Source organism: Falco peregrinus, chromosome W (genome assembly GCF_023634155.1).
Source record: "Falco peregrinus isolate bFalPer1 chromosome W, bFalPer1.pri, whole genome shotgun sequence".
NCBI classification, from domain to species: Eukaryota; Metazoa; Chordata; class Aves; order Falconiformes; family Falconidae; genus Falco; species Falco peregrinus.
Genome location: NC_073743.1, coordinates 9,941,878 through 9,958,934, shown reverse-complemented (window position 1 = coordinate 9,958,934; position 17,057 = coordinate 9,941,878).

The window sequence follows — 17,057 nt, the reverse complement described above, 5'->3', positions numbered from 1 at the left end:
AATCTGACACCTCTCTCTTCATCCTATCCCCCCAAGTTGACATGAATGTAGCCCATGGAGATATTCTGAGTTCAAGGGAGATTTGTCCCTCAATATAAGAAGAGGTCATACCTCCATCTTACAAGAACAAGCAAAATTTCACTTCTACCTTCTCACATAAGCCATAAAATTGGAAAGCAATATCATTTCTAGTCCAGAAGGGAGCTGGACTGCTCAGGTCTAGAAGGGAAAGTGTACCTTGGCTGTGTGCAATCTGCCTGTCTCAAATCCCCACTCAAATTCCTTACTTACCTGATCATTTTGTTTATGTTATATTTTAACTTTTCTTTTTATCAGAAAAAAATACCTGTGTGTCACATTTCCAGCTTTAGCTAATACAATCATTCTAAGGAATGGTTTCTGAAAAAGTTTCTTCTGAAGCTCTTGATTTCCTGAGATCACACTTCAGTCAGAATTCTTCTCTCAAAACTTCTCTGCAGGTGACATCCCTGCAGTATGAATGCCTAAGACTTGCAGAAAAACACATGGTTATATAAGTATGTGGTGATGGAGGAACCTCTTTCCACTCTTTATTACACAGTACAGGTGAGGGAAAAGCTTGCAGAATTACCTAAGCTTGGTTTGGAGGTGTCAAAGTTTGTCAATACAAAATTATTGCTAAATACAGGGTCTGCATGCTACCTAAGACATGTGCACAAACCCTAGAAGTCAGAGTTAAATACCTGACTGAGTGCAAAAAACCTTTCCCCTCAATCCATGGGGAAGGGAAGAGGAAGAAGGAGAAGGAGAAGAGTTGAGTTCTGGGGAAAAAATTCTCCATAAGAGGAGTGAAATCCAGGTATTGTTTGCTTTGTAGGAAAAAATTTGAAAGACACATTCAGGATATTCTTCTTCAGAATGACTAACTAAAGGAAAATCAAGTGGTAAGTAAATATTTTCCAATTACTATATCTACAAAGAAAACATTGAGTTAATCAAACTCATCAAAAATATTCCAGGAAATTGCTAAGTGGACAGTATCATATACAAGAGTACTGAGAAAATGCAAAAGCTATTGGCACATGTTAAAATACAGGAACCATTTAAATTGCCAGAAACCTCTTGAATTTTCTTGACAACACTGGTAATGTGCAAGCTAAGATGTTCATAAAACAGCAACAGAAAAAGTCAACATTAATTCTTTCATAGTCTAATGAATATAAAATTGCTAGTGTTCCTTACTTGAATAGAAAGCTCCAGACAACTTTCAGAACAAGGATTGTTATCTTCAGGTGACAACAGAATCGCAAAGGATTCCCAATTGCTTAACTCCAATCAGATAAAAGTACCTGAGAGCTGATATGTACTTCTTTAATTTTAAAATATTGATAGCTGTGTGCTCTGATAGAGTTTCTTTTAGATACACATCAATAGATAGACACAATCAAATCATGCAGGTTTCTTACATTGGTATTGATCTGCAATGGTTGAGGAACAATAGTTTGTGCTCTTATTCGCCAGCCCAGATATTTCCAAGGGGGAAACTTTTGGACCTTTTCTGGTGCTATACAGAGACCAGCCAAATTCATGGCATCTGTGACAAGGGCTACAGCTTTCTCCATGACTTCGTGATGTTGTGCTGCCACTAAAAGTTCATCCATATAATGATACAATAACACAGTAGGCATAGCATTTCGGACAGGACTGAGTATTTTTGCAACATACCATTGACACATTGTAGGACTATTTTTCATACCTTGTGGCAGTACAACCCACTGATATCTCTGCAACGGAGCTTGCATGTTGATGCTTGGAATTGAAAAAGCAAATTTTGGGGCATCATCTGGATGCAACGGGATACTGAAAAATCAATCTTTAAGATCTATGACAGTTAGATGCCAGTGTCGAGGGATCATAGTTGGGGATGGGAGCCCAGGTTGGAGGGCTCCCATATCTTCCATAGCATCATTAATTTTTCTGAGATCATGGAGCAAGCGCCACTTGCCAGTTTGTTTTTTAATAACAAAAACAGGTGAATTCCATGGGCTAGTAGAAGGTACAATGTGTCCTTTGGACAGTTGTTCTGAGACTAAGTTTTGAAGTACGCAAAGTTTTTCCAAAGGAAGGGGCCATTGATCCACCCAAATAGGAACATCAGTTTTCCAGGTTATTTTTAGGGTGTCGCGCACTTCAATGGCCCCATCTAAAAATGTGTACAGATAGACATTCCCCATTGTGACAATACATCACGTCCCCACAAAACCATAGGGACAGGTAGCACAAAAGGTTTAACAGAAGCCACATGTCCCTCTGGTCCTTGAATTCAAATTAGTTCCAAACTCTGACGACTGTTACCGGTCCCCCCAATCCCAGCCAGTGTCTGAGAGACATTAGTCAATGGCCATTGCGGAGGCCATTTAGCTTGAGAAATTACTGTGACATCAGCTCCAGTGTCAATGATTCCATTTAGTGCTATTTGTTGGTCATTGTAAATAAGGGTACACTGATACATAGGTCGCTGTGGAGAAATGGATTGTACCCACAAAATATGAGGTAACCCTGTAGATCCAAAACCTCCTCTCCTCTGCGGAGGGTGATCAGTAGTAAGAAAGCTTACCCTTGCCAGAATCAGAATCAATTGCGCTATTCGACTACCTTGAGGTATCGTACAAGGCGGAAATGGAGTCCATGCCATAATTTTGATTTCGTCCACACTGTCAGAGTCAATAACACCTGGTAAAACAAATAGACCAGACAATGTTGTGGAAGATCTACCAATTAATAGAGCTTGTGTATCAGGGGGTAATGGTCCTTTGACATTTGTTGATAATAAATGAACCGAGGAATCGAGCAACGTTACTGTGTGTGAGGTTGCCAGGTCCAATCCGGCGCTGCCTGAGGTTGCTGGACAGAGACTTGAGGTGTCGGTACTTCTCTCCGAGCTTGTTGAAATGTCAGCTGTGGCACTTGTGTCTGCGCGCGTCACTGCCCCACGCTCCGTGGTCGGTTTCCCTGTATCGGTTGTCCCTGGAAGTCATACTTAGATCGACATTGATTAACATAATGACGCCCTTTCCGACATTTCGGACAAACTCCAACCAGGAGGTTGTTGTTTATTCCCTGCAGCCTGTGCAAGTCAATTTCTCTTTAGATGACCAGGCTTACCACAACCATAGCAATTTCCCACACCACGCATCGTTTCAAAAGCATCAGTCATAGCTTCAAACTTGTGGTCAACCGTACTGATTCGGTTACATGCTTCCACCATTTCCACCAGAGTGGGGTTTGGGTTGGGAAGAGACTTCAATAGCCTTTTACAATCAACATTAGCATTTTCAACAGCTAGTTTTGTTAGCAATAATATCCCGAGCTTCCGCATTATCTACTTGACGTTCCAAAGCCTGTTTTAGTCTATCAATAAACTGCATATAAGGTTCTCGAGACTCCTGAGTGATGTTAGTAAAAGCTTTTTGTGGCTTTTGTAAGTCAGGGACCTGGAAGAAAGCCTTTTTCGCCTCTTCTCTAATTGCCTCGAGAGCCGCACGGGGGCAGTTTTGAGCCTGTGCTACAGGATCAGCATGTGCACCGGTGCCTGTAAGATGTTCTATTGTTAGTGCAGCTAATGCAGCATCATTATGATTAACATACGTGAGTAGGAGTGCTTGCAGTCCTCCTCTCCAATGCGATTCCCATAACGTGTACTGAGTCGGGGTTAGTAACAATCGTGCTAAAGATTTCAAATCATGAGGAGTCATGATATAAGTATCAAACACAGAAGATAACAGACTTATAAAATAGGGAGAAGAAATACCATGTTCCGTAACTGTGCGGCGCAGTTCTTTTAACAACCGAAAAAGAAAGAGCCTCCCATCGTGCTCCCCCTGCCCAACCCTGAGTATACAAGACCGGAGCAACTATAGTTTTAGCCATTTCTAAATCCCCCTCCTTTAAGGCTTGTTTATTTTTGTCCACACATCACGTAGATCAGGAGGGTATACAGGAGGGTATAAATCAGGTTCTTTTTCAGGGTCTATCGGTCCTGGGTCAAAGGGATCTTCTTCTGGTGGATACTCCACTGCATTGACACCCAGGGGTCTAGAGCACTGTGACTTAGAGGCTGATAAGGAAAGAGCTGTAGGAGCTTGCGATTCCTCCTCCTCTCCTTCCTCTGGCTTTTCTTCCTGTGCTTTCATAGTCTCAAAAATAACTCTCCATGAAGAGAGCAAACGGTGGGACTCAGTATTGCCTTTTGTCGCAGAATCCCACAATTTCACCCCTGTGTCGTCCCAAAGTTCCCGCGTAAAAATTGTAGATGCAGTCACTGCGGGCATATTTACTTGCACCCATTTGAGCATTGCTTTAAGGTCTTGCTCAGAAATACTTTTCTTATGTTTATTAAGAAGACCTTTCATAAGCTCATAAACGTCTCTTTCTGGGGATGAAGCCTGATTCCCCATTACGGATTTCCCACAGCTCACCTCTCAACTCCGGAGGGATTTCAGGCCGGCCGGCTCCTGCTTCCTTTCAGTAGATCATTCAAAGTTCTGTGGGATTCACTGCAAGTCGCTCAGATAGGTGATTCGAGATCCCCTCCACGTCAGATCCTTCACCAGATCACGTCGGGGGTCACCAATTTGCGGCGAATGAAGAGACGGGACGCAGCTTGATGCAAGCAAGTTGTCCGTTTATTAGTGATTTTCTTACAATTATATACGTTTCTATCTCCTACATATTACACACTGATTGGTTAAATCTTAAACATAAAAAACACTGATTGGTTGACATTTAAGGCACACCGTTAAAACAATAGGAACTGATTAGTTTACCTTGTCATAGCAACAATTTCTATTCTAAGATTAGGGGGTTTCTTCCTACGTGACTTCCTTAATTAATAAAGTTCCTTATCGGCACTATCCATTCCCTTATCTGGCTACTTGTTCCTCTTTGTCCATCTGGTTGCCATCTCAACTGCAACGGCTCAAGAGTCTGCAGTTAGCTTGCTCCTTTGTTCCCAGGGCTTGTGCCCTACACGTTCTAACATGTCTCTATTCATCAGGCTAACAGTACTTGGACTCTTGTCCTTGAGGCCTTGTCCTGCAGACAGCGATGATGGCTGTGCCAGGGGATGTTTGAAACAGTGATGGCAGTGACCCAATGTAGCGAAGACAGGCGGGGATAGCCTGCGATCCAGATCACGTTGAGATAGGTGGGAAGAGCCTGGGGATCTGGATCAGACACCGGTTAAGGTGAGCTGTTGGGATCAAAGAGATGGAAGCCTGGCTGCCGTGGAGTTAAGAGACTGAGGGTAATGGGCAATAGCGGCAGAGTACACGGCCAGATGTGGCAGCAGCCTGCAGTGGTGGCAGGTCCAGAGTGGGTCTGGCTAGACAGCAGTGATGGCTGTGCTGGGAGAAGGTGCGGGAGCTGTGTGGTGCCACGAACGGCTCCTGCTGTTGCTGCTGCTGCTCGGCCTGGTGGTATTCTTGCCAGCGTTTATGTGCTCATTGAAGGTGTCTCCAGTTGAAGAAGAAATGGGCGACCACAAAGATGTTAATAAGTTTTTCAGGTCACAGAATGATGTGTCAGTGCTGTATTCTAGATCTGCTGCTGCTGAAAGCTCACTCAGGTTACTGTCCAGTATGATCCAAGAGGCGAAAGGACAAGGCCCTATAAGCTCATCAGAACCGCCCTCTGAAGAAAACAAAATCCCAGAAGCTAAGAAAGCAGATAAAAAGAAAGGTGATCAACCTGCAGAAGATGAAAAGAGTTAAACAAAGCAGTGCAGGAAGGGAGGATTCATAATACATTTGCTATGTCCCTTCTTGAAGTGATGGCAGAGCCTTATACACTCACACTGCACGATTGGAAGTTATTGCTTTGTATGGTACTAACTCTAATACAGTCTATGATGTGGTTATCTGATTTTTGTGAGCTATGTGTAGTGGCCTTGATTGAAAACCTTATTTGGGGAATTGCTGTTAACTAGGAGCAGTTGGCTGGAGAAAATAAGTGTGCCGATTCTGTGACTCAGGCAAGGTATCCCAGGGACAACTATTTGCAAATGAAGGAGATGGCTATTAAGGCAGTCAGGATATGGGAGTCTTGCCACAGTCTTGCAGGGTCCTAGAGAGTCATATACTAACTTTATTGAATATTTTGCAACAACAAGTCGAGCATGAGGAAGCTCAAGGGTTGCTTTTAAAACAACTAGCTATGATAATGCCAAGGAAAATTGTAAACAGGCGACTTTCACAATCACAACCCCAACATGTGTCAAATGATTGTAACGCAGAACTCAGCAGACTCCCAGGCTAAGTTCTGGAATGTAGCACAACACTTTTTTTTTTTGCTTCTCTAGTCTCTTCTGTAAGAATAGTACACGCTCTTAACTTGCTTATTAAATTAGGCTGCTAGCTTGCTAAAGAAAGTAATACTACAAATACTATTCTTTTTTCCTGGCTTATTAACAGATGTTGATTCTGTCTGTCATATGTTGCTACAGAACCGAGTTGCTATTGATTGTTATTATTAGCACAGGGACACAAGTCTGAAGACTTTGATAGGATGTGTTACGTGAATCTGAGTGACCACTCTGAATTAATCCACAAAAGCATACAAAACTTAAAGGCCTTAAACAAAGATCTGCAGCAGAGCCAGGGGCGGGATGCCTTTGGTCGCTTCTCACGGCTGGGAAACTTTGGGCTGTGGATCAAGAGTATTACAGGATTTATTACAATTATCTTTAACCACCTTATTGATGTTTGCCTTATGTCTCCCATGCCTTTTCTCCTGTGTTCAGTGTTTAGTTGATGGTAACATAAATCAGGTCATGGTCACCCAGCTACACAAAACCTTTGCCTTGTCGCAATTAACAAGCAAAAAAGAGGAGGATAGAGAATTTCTGAAGAGAGATATAGGAGAGGAAGCTGGAGAATATTTGACCTAACAAGAGATGAGAGAACAGCTGGGTATTGTGAAGGAGAGTAGGAAAGATGAACATGGTTATCTAGTGATAAATAGGTGCCTGCATGCTTGTAGTGATATAAAGCTATGTAACTGCATGAATGGTTTCTGCCCTGAGCCTGGTGGTGCATGCAGCTGTGGTTTGTGTCCGGGCTCAGAGATGTAAATAGGGGCTTCTCTGTTACGGTAAAGTGTCTCTGGTTGCATATATATATATAAAATAAAAAGAGGGAATGAAGGCAATGACCCCAGAGGCATTTTCAGAGAAAGCATGCTATGTTTCGAACTTTTTGACTGAACCAGTTCTTGTTTGGTGTGCCCTTCCTTGAAACTGACTTGCAGACATTGTTGCCAAAAAGTGAATGTATGTGGGGAATGAAGAATCTTACTGAAAGCCTTGATATTTGGGATAATTGATTACCTCTGTATAATGTTAATCCAAAAGACGTTGATATTGTTTACACTTTGAATGTCGATAATTGTCTTTATGTAGATGCTAATGCAGTAGGATGCTATGATGGGAACATATTGCAGCGGTTTTTCTCTTATCCGGAGTAACAGCAGGGAAAGCATTAAAGAGTTAAATCACCTTGTTTGTTAGGCAGTTCAGAATGTGAGTCAAAATTGCCACTGCTTTTTGGTGTTGGTTCAAGGACATGGCTGTGAGGATTTTGATGGTACGTGCTGAATGGATTTTAGGCACCCTATTGCAGCAACAAGTTATCAAAATCTGAGAATATGTCAGCCTTTTTGGCATCAATTCACTCAATTGGCAGTATTGTTTGTTTGCTATTACCTTGGTTGCTGTCATGTTTGCAAGGGCCCTGCAGAACATGACAAACATGGTATTAGCTGTTCAGAAACAAAAAGGGGGAAATTATAGAATTGTAGAGAACAGAGACAGTGGGTTGTTTTGACATTGATAATGTGCAGTTTTGGCCTTACTTTAGCGATGTGCAGCTGAGATCCTGCAGCAAAGAGTTAAATAACTTTGAGGGAGTATGAGGAGAAACTAGGATGCGACAGAAAGAAAGAAAGAATGTGATCTCACCTCTAGAAGATAAGGAAACAGCATGAACAGTAGAGAGTAGCCTATAGTGAACAGCACTAAGGAAAGTGTTTTATGAATTTGACTGATCACTCGAACTCTATTCATAAGCAGCTTGCTGAGTTAAAAAAAAATGTACAGGCCATAAAGACTGAGAACGGGTTAACGTACTGGCTTTCAATCCTTGGGTTAGGGGGCTGGTTACAAAATATAATCAAAGGAGCATTGATGGTATTGACAGTATTGTTGGTTTTAATATTATGTGTTCCTTGTTTGTTTCAATGCTTACAGTGAGAAGGCATGTTGGATTGATCAAAAACAAGAAGGGGGAGATGCAGGAGGGGGCCTGGAAATCTGGACCATAAGTGGCAATCAGTTAGCTGAAAGGAATGTGCTCTAGCTTGTAGGCCACAAACCCTGGGAGGACAAGGAATGTGAATAGATAACAATCAACAGGATGAGTCATGCTGAGAAAAGATAAGGGAATGAGGAACAGATGGGCCAAGGAGAAGTAACACAATGCTGTTAATTGATGACTGTAAAAACTTACTTAAAGTGTCCTTTGTAGTTAACCAATCAGGGATTGCTTAGTATGTAATGCTTAGCTTAAAGAACCAATCTGTTTAAAGTGCGCAGTTTCTGAAAACATATAAACTCGTGACTGTGTACAATAAATCGACATCTTGCTTGCATCAAGCTACTTCCTGTCTCTTCATTTGCGGCAGGAAGCGTAGTGGAATGAAGCTGGGTTAATTAGCATTGATAATATACAACTGTGGGTTGGCCTATGGAGATAAGGTGCAGGTTCTGTTAAGGGGTTGAGAGCCAGTGAAGAGAGAACAGCCAAGGAAAAAGCAAGAGCAGGCCCTGGATGAGGTGAAGGCAGCAGAGGGACCATATGAAGAGTATGCTGGTATGAGATGGTGAAAGACCTTGTTGCAGCTTGATAGATTAGAGAGTGCTGTGACAAGTAATGATTTTAAACTAAAAGAGGGTAGATTTAGATTAGATATTAGGGAGAAATTCTTTACTGTGAGGGTGGTGAGGCACTGCAACAGGTTGCCCAGTGTTGTGGTTTAACCCCAGCCAGTAACGCAGCTGCTTGCTCACTCACCCCTCACCCAGAGTGATGGGGAGGAGAATCAGGAAAGAATGTAAAACTTGAGGGTTGAGATAAGAACAGTTTAATAATTGAAATAATTAAAATACCACCCAGTTATAATGAAAAGGAGGGGGAAGGGAGAAAAGAAAACAAGTGATGCAAAATACAATTGCTCACTGCCTGATGACTGATGCCCAGCTAGTCCCTAAGCAATGGTCGGCAGGCCCTGGCCAACCCCACCCAGTTTCTATATACCGCATGATGTCCCATGGTATGGAATGCATCTTTGGCTAGTTCAGGTCAGCTGTCCTGGCTGTGTCCCCTCCCAATTTCTTGTGCCCCTCCAGCCTTCTGGCTAGCAAGGCCTGAGAAACAGAAAAAGTCCTTGACTTAGTATAATCATTACCTAGTAACACCTAAAAACATCAGTGTGCTATCAACATTGTTTTCACACCAAATCCAAAACACAGCACTGCACCAGCTACTAAGAAGAAAATTAACTCTATCCCAGATGAAACCAGGACAGCGTACACCCCCTGATTCCATACCATTTACATCATGCTACATTTTCCAATACATTATCACCTCTCCCATCTTTTACATAAATACACAGATATCATTCCCTTCATATATAGACCATTCCTCTAAAGTCCATTGAGTTCATTTAGTCCATGAGGTTGGGCTCCATCTGTTATAACAGTCTTTCTGGGCAGGGAAGATGGTACAAGGTGTTGGACTGGTCCATGTTGAAGCCAGTTCTGATTCTATTATGGCTGCACTGATCTGGTTTCACCAAGGTCATTCTTCTTTGGTGTGGCAGTTGAAGAGGAGTCAGGTATAGATCTTCAAATCCAAAGCAGTAGAGATGGATGCCACAAGGTGCCCAGTGTACTAATAGGCATATAGAAGTGACAATATACAACATTATGTAACAATTAACATCACTCAATTCATTGGCTGTTTTTATCCAAAATAAAATCCTCTTAAGACACACATTGAATCTCCCCATCCTCCCATGTTGCCCACCAAGTGCACCCAGGTCCTTGAGCAAAGGCAATCCCATGAATGGATTTGCCTTTGCCTGAAGCAGGAATAACCCAGACTCTTTTCCTAAAAATATTTTTAAGGTGCACTACAGGAACTTTATCCCCTTCTACAGTATGTAAAATCCTTGACTGGGCAGGACCAGCTCAGATGGCAGATCCTCTGGTGTTGACTAACCAAGTGACCTTTGCTAGATGTGTATCCCAATGTTTGAAACTTTCACCACCCCTTGCTTTCAGTGTAGACTTTAACAGTCTCTTACATCATTCAGTTTTCCCAGAGGCTGGTGCATGATAGGGAACGTGATATACCTACTCAATACCATGCTCTTTGGCCCAAGTGTCTGTGAGATTGTTTCGGAAAGAAGTTCCATTGTCCGATTCAATTCTTTCTGGGGTACCACATAAGACTTCTCTTTCAAGGCCCAGGATAGCGTTTCAGGTTGTGGCATAGGGTACAGGATATGTTTCCAGCCATCTGGTGGTTGTTTCCACCATTGTAAGCACATGGAACTTGCCTCGGTGGGTCTGTGGGAACGCAATATAGTCAATCTGCCAAGCTTCCCCATATTTATATTTTAGCTATCATCCTCTATACCAAAGAGGCTTTGACCACTTGGCTTGCTTAATTGTACTGCATGTTTGACATTCATGTATTACCTGTGCAATAGTGTCCATGGTTAATTCCACATCTTGATCTCAGGCCCATCTATATGTTGCATCTCTTCCTTGATGACCTGAAGTGTCATGGTCCAACCGAGCTATGAATAGTTTACCTTTATGTTGCCAATCCAAATCTACCTGAGCCACTTCAATCTTAGCAGCCTGATCTACCTGCTGGTTGTTTAGATGCTCTTCAGTGGCCTGACTCTTGGGTACATGAGCATCTACGTGACATACCTTTACAACCAGGGTCTCCAACTGAGCAGCGATATCTTGCCATAATGCAGCAGCCCAGATGGGTTTACTTCTGCATTGCCAATTACTCTGTTTCTGCTGCTGCAGCCACCCCCACAGGGAATTTGCTGCCATCCATGAGTCAGCATAGAGGTAAAGTATTTGCCATCATTCTCATTCAGCAATGTCTAAAGTCAGCTGGATAGCTTTCATCTCTGCAAACTGACTCTATTAATCTCCTTCAGTAGCTTCTGCAACTTGTCATAGGGGACTCCATGTGGCTACCTTCCACCTCCAGTGCTTCCCTACAACATGGCAGAACCCATCAGTAAACAAGGAATATTGCTTCTCATGCTCTAGCAGTTCATTGTAAAACAGGGCTTCTTCAGCACGTCACCTCTTCCTCTGATGACATTGCAAAATATTTACTTTCTGGCTAATCCATAATAATTTCCACAATTCTTGTATGATTGGGATTTCCTATACAAGCTCATTGTGTAATCAGCATGACCCACTTACTCCACACAGCATTATTTGCATGATGTGTAGAGGAAACCAGGAGGAGCTGTGCTTCAGTACCAATGGCTTTCAAAGCAACTCAAACCCCTCCATGAGCTGCCAATATGCCTTTTTCAGTTGGACTATAGCAGGCTTCCCATCCTCTATATCTGTGGTAAAATTGTTGTCTAAACTCCTGGATTACCCAGCTCTGATTCAGTGTTCAGAAAGCCAGGTCAGGCTGACTCACTCTTTAAAATTGTTACAAATGAAGGGACTTCTAATCAAGGTAGTCAGCCTTGGGGAGAATGAGAAACACAGAACAGATAGTGGAAAGAACACCATTATCTAAGTTACACAGAAAGAAGCCTTCAAGTGAGGAAAGCTCTAGCTATGAGAGGAAACGGGATGATAAGGTGTTGCAATCCATTGAAAGCAACAGAAAATTAGTTGAAAATAGGACAATGTTAATTGCAGCAGTGGGAGATCACAACCTCCAACTCAAATAGCGCCCCCCCCCCCCCAAAAAAGAGGGCAAAACCCTGCTTGAGGAGCATGCGTAGTTACTAAAGAACTTCAGTCATGCTATCTGAGGATATGTACTAATTTGCATTAGAAGAAACTTTTAACCAATCCTGTGTATGATAAATGAATGTGCAATGTACTATGAAGTATAAAAAGTGGACAGATGAGGGGAGAAGTTGGGGAAAACTATTGTAACTTCTGGGATCAGTCGACAGGCTAAACCAGTCTTCTCCACCCTAGGGACACTTATTGGGTAAGATCTTTGTCTTATGCATGCTAAATAACTCAAGCTAGCTGTTATTAGTGATTATAGTTTGGTTGTATATCACTTCAAGCTAGCTTTTGCAGACAGCCCCATCACCAGCAATCACAAACCTTAACTTGTCATGATTTTATATTAATAAAGACTGTTATTCTGTAAACTGTTAGTGCTAATCCTTTGTGGGTGCTGGCAGTTGCCCATAGCAGGTAACATTCAAATAAAGTGGGAAGACCCACTGAGGGGTCTCACTTATGCCGTTGGCATGTTTCACTGAACAAGTCAGTTCAAGTGCTCTCCAATCCACTGGGACTGTTCAGTGAAGGGTCCCTGTAATAGGACACTGACAGACTGGTCAGGCACAAGGGTCCCAAGCTTTCCTGGGGCACCAATAGACAGATCAAACACCTGGGGCTGAGGGAATCCATCCCCCCCCCCCCCCCCCCATTTTCACATGACATTGGTGAATCAGCAAGTCTCAGTTGCTGCAGTATTGCAGCCAGTGCACCACTGTAGTAGGAATCAACACCTGTTGTTTTTCAACTTCCAGTAACCCCATGTCATGGTTTAACTCCACCTGGTAACCAAGTACCATGCAGCTGCTTGCTTACTCCCCCCTCACCCAGAGGGATAGGGAAGAGAATCAGAAAGGAATGTAAAACTCAAGGATTGAGATAAGAACAATTTAATAAGTAGAACAAAAGCCATGCATGCAAGCAAAGCAAAACAAGGAATTCATTCACTACTTCCCATGGGCAGGCAGGTGTTCAGCCATCCCCAGGAAAGCAGGGCTCCATCATGCATAACAGTTACTCAGGAAGACAATTACTCAGCATGATGTCATATGGTATGGAATACCTCTTTGGCTAGTTTGGGTCACCTGTCCTGGCTGTGCCACCTCCCAACTTCCTGTGCCTCTCCAGCCCTCTCACTGGCAGGGCCCAAGAAACCAAAAAGTCCTTGACTTAGGACACTGATGTTTTTGGTTGTTGCTGGGTCATGCTTATACTATCAACATTATTCTCACACCAAATCCACAACACAGCACTGCACCAGCTACTAAGAAGATTAACTATCCCAGATGAAACCAGGACACCCCACCACAGAAGGGTCTTCTGAAAGGCCAGGCAAAGTAGATATCTGCTTAATTACCTCTATTTCCAAGGCAGCTATACCAAAAGCCCACCAATACCTCTTCAGATCCTTGAAATACCCTCCAAGATAGTCTACACCAAGGATATATGGAGCCTCTGGGCCAATCCAAAGGAATGTTTTTGCCACTCATTCCCAGTCAAGCTTGCTTCAGCCTCCAATGCAGTCAGCTGTTGAGATCCCCCTGTCACTCCAGAAATACTAATTTGTTCTGCCCCTTCATTGATGGCATTAAAGTACACTGCGCACCAGTATCTACTAGAGCTTTATATTCCTGTGGGCCTGATGTGCTAGGCCATCCGATATACACAGTCCAATACACCTGGTTATCCCTCTCCTCCACCTGACTGGAGGCAGGGTCCCTCTAATCCTGGTCATAGGACTCCCCACCAAGACAGCAAGTGGTGCAAAGTGGATGTAGCATGTAATAGTTCTGCTCACTTATGTCTTGCCAGAATGGATTAGGATTCCTTTTCACAGGATCAAGAGTAAAATCACCCCTGTCACTCTGTCTGGGAAACTGTCCTCTAGAGACTGGAGCAGCAACCTTCCTGGAAGGCTCCTTATTTGTGACTGGTTTTCCTTGTTGTTCACATACTCATGCCTCCAGTGTTGAGGTAGGTTTTCCGTCCCACCTTCTCATGTCCCACAGGTAAAACCACAGGGTATCCTGTGGTGTATATATCCTATTTTCTCCCTCCAAAACATGAGGGCATCTATGGTCGATAGCTGAAATGTGGGTCTGTAGAGGTGGAGAGTAGGATATGTTCTCATCAAGTTGCTGGACCAGTCTCTCCACAGCAGAGATGGAGGTAGAGATACTATCTACGTAGTCCCGAAGATAGCAAACCACTTCATCCACCATCAGTGGTGAATCATCTCTCTAGTCCACTATTGCCAATTAGTTGGCATATGATGGTGTGCTCCATATGAATTTCTGCCACATGGGTTGTGTGCATAGGACTGTCAGGATCTGTGGGTGACATAAGTCATCTCTTTCATGGCTAAATCCCTCATGTACTGGATACCTCTCTCTATTGCAGTCCACTTGCCTGGACAACATGTAATATCCTCCTTGTAGGGATACCTTAACACTTGACAGGAGTTGCTTCAAGAGGCTGAGGGTTTCCATTCCTTTTCCAATTGCCTTGTCAACGTCCCCTTCTTTAGAAAGTGATCCCAGCTGCTTGGCTTCCCTACCCTCCAATTCTACACTATTAGCCCCATTATCCCAGCACTGGAGCAATCAGTTGACAATGTGTTCACTTGACTGATGGGCATAATCATTCTGCATATCCCACATTTCGCTCACAGATAGGGATTGAGAGGTTACCTCTTGTTTGGCTGCTTCATCCTGATCCTGTGATTGCCCTACTTCATCCTCTTTTACAAAATGAGCTACTTTCAATTTCTTTTTCTGTGGAGGGGCCACCGATACTGACAGGGGCTGGTCTTCTGTGTCACTCATTGTGGAGGCCAAGGTCGCTGCTGTGCCTGCCACAGGGGCTGGAGCAGCTGCCATTAGTTGCTTCATTCCCCACCAGGTCCAGGAGGTGAAAACCACATTTGGTATTCCTAGCAATGGGGTCAGGACCTGTGCTATGGTGCTTCCAATGGACCAAAATATTCACAATTCCCAAAACTCCTAAATGCTTCAGTAATTAGCCATGGGGAGAAGAGGGAGGTGTAGGCCCCACCCATAGGCTGGCTTTCAGAAAAGGAAAGCCAAAAGGTACAGTTGTTGGTATTACACTCCAAGGGCCACCCAACACACAGGGGCAACACCACCACTGCATATACAGACCAGATTAATTTTATGACCAGTGAGCGCATCAAATTGTAAACCAGTACTATATAGTACAATGCTATGATAACTTCAGCACAGGTCCCAAGGACAACAAACAACACAACAAGGAACACATACTGCAAGTAAATAACGCAACACTGAGACCATGGGCAGCAACTTTAACAGCAGAGAAATAAGCATTGTGGCCAATGATTATTAATCCAATACAATGAATACTGACAATTACATTCAACATAGTCTGGTTGGACCTGCCATTGTCTCAACCCTTCGTGCCCCACACTGGGCGCCAAAAAGTAGTCATAGTTGCTGGCTGGGGTTAAACCAAGTACCATGCAGCTCCCTCACCCAGAGGGGTGGGGAGGAGAATCAGAAAGGAACATAACACTTGAGATGGGAACAATTTAATAACTGAAATAAAATAAATAACAGTTATAATGAAAATGAGGGGGAAGGGGAGAGGAATGAAGTCCAAATGGAAAGGAGAAAAGACAACAAGTGATACAAAATACAATTGCTCACCACCCACTGACTGATGTCCAGCCAGTCCCTGGAGCAATGATCAGCAGACCCCAGCCAACCAAGCATGACAATCCATGGTATGGAATGCCTCTTTGGCTAGTTCAGGTCAGCTGTCCTAGCTGCATCCCCTCCCAATTTCTTGTGCCCCTTCAGCCTTCTGGCTGGCAAGGCCTGAGAAGCAAAGTCGTCCTTGACTTAGTATAAACATTACCTAGCAACCACCAAAACCAGTGTCCTACTGTTGCAATTGAGTTACAGCAGTCAGGAAACAATGCAATGCAAACAAACTAGTAAGCAGTAAAAAGCTTTACTATTAGTCAAACTACTGTCCATGCTGTTTCTCCATCCTCCAGAGGCCAGACCACACTTCTCCTTGTCTCTGCTTCATCTGTTTTTTTCTCCTACACCCCTCAGAGCTATTTAACTCCTTTGCTGCAGGATCACAGCTGCATATTATTAATGTCAATCAACCCACTGTCTTAATTCCCCTACAATTTCCACTTTTTTTTCCAAAAGGTTTCTTATGCATTATGAAGACTTGGCACATGCTGGGGTTGTGATTAACCATGCCTGCAATAACCTTCCTACAGTCCTCATTCACATTGTCCTTGGCTAGTTGGAGTAACAATGCTTCCTTAGTTGCCCCATTCTATTGGCAATTAAATACAGCAAAGCAGTGAGCCTTTATTTGTTTCTCCAGGTCTATATACCCTTTCCCCAGCTTCTCTAATTGGTTATCCTTACAGCTAGCATGCTCAGCAACAACTATTGATTGGCAAAGATGTGTGGGTTTCATGTTCTCAGCAGATGACATGTCACCTTGCATCTGGCTCTAGCCTTGCTTCGTATCCTGTTTTCTCTCTCTTCCTTCTTGTCTCGGAGTTCACTTGGTCAAGATCATGGCTTGCTCTCTTTAAAGACACAGCTCTATCTCATCATTAAAGCCTGAGATGCCAGCAACCCAGTTTAATCCCTCACTTCCCCGTTTTTGTTTTTCAACCAAAATGGCAGCATTTATCATCCATTGCAGGGCTCTTTACAAACAAGAAAGCAAACATGGTATCATGAACAAGATGTCACAGATAATAAACAGTCTCATGAGTCACAACTCAATCCCATGAACCAAGACCCTAACCCCAAGTGACTTAACAGATCATCTGGAAACCCATGACTATGTTCTGTGAAAGCACTAACAAACTTGATTTGCCTATGGTATGTGGTCCTCCCCCACTTTTCCTGCTGGGTAGCCCTGGCCAAGCCTTATC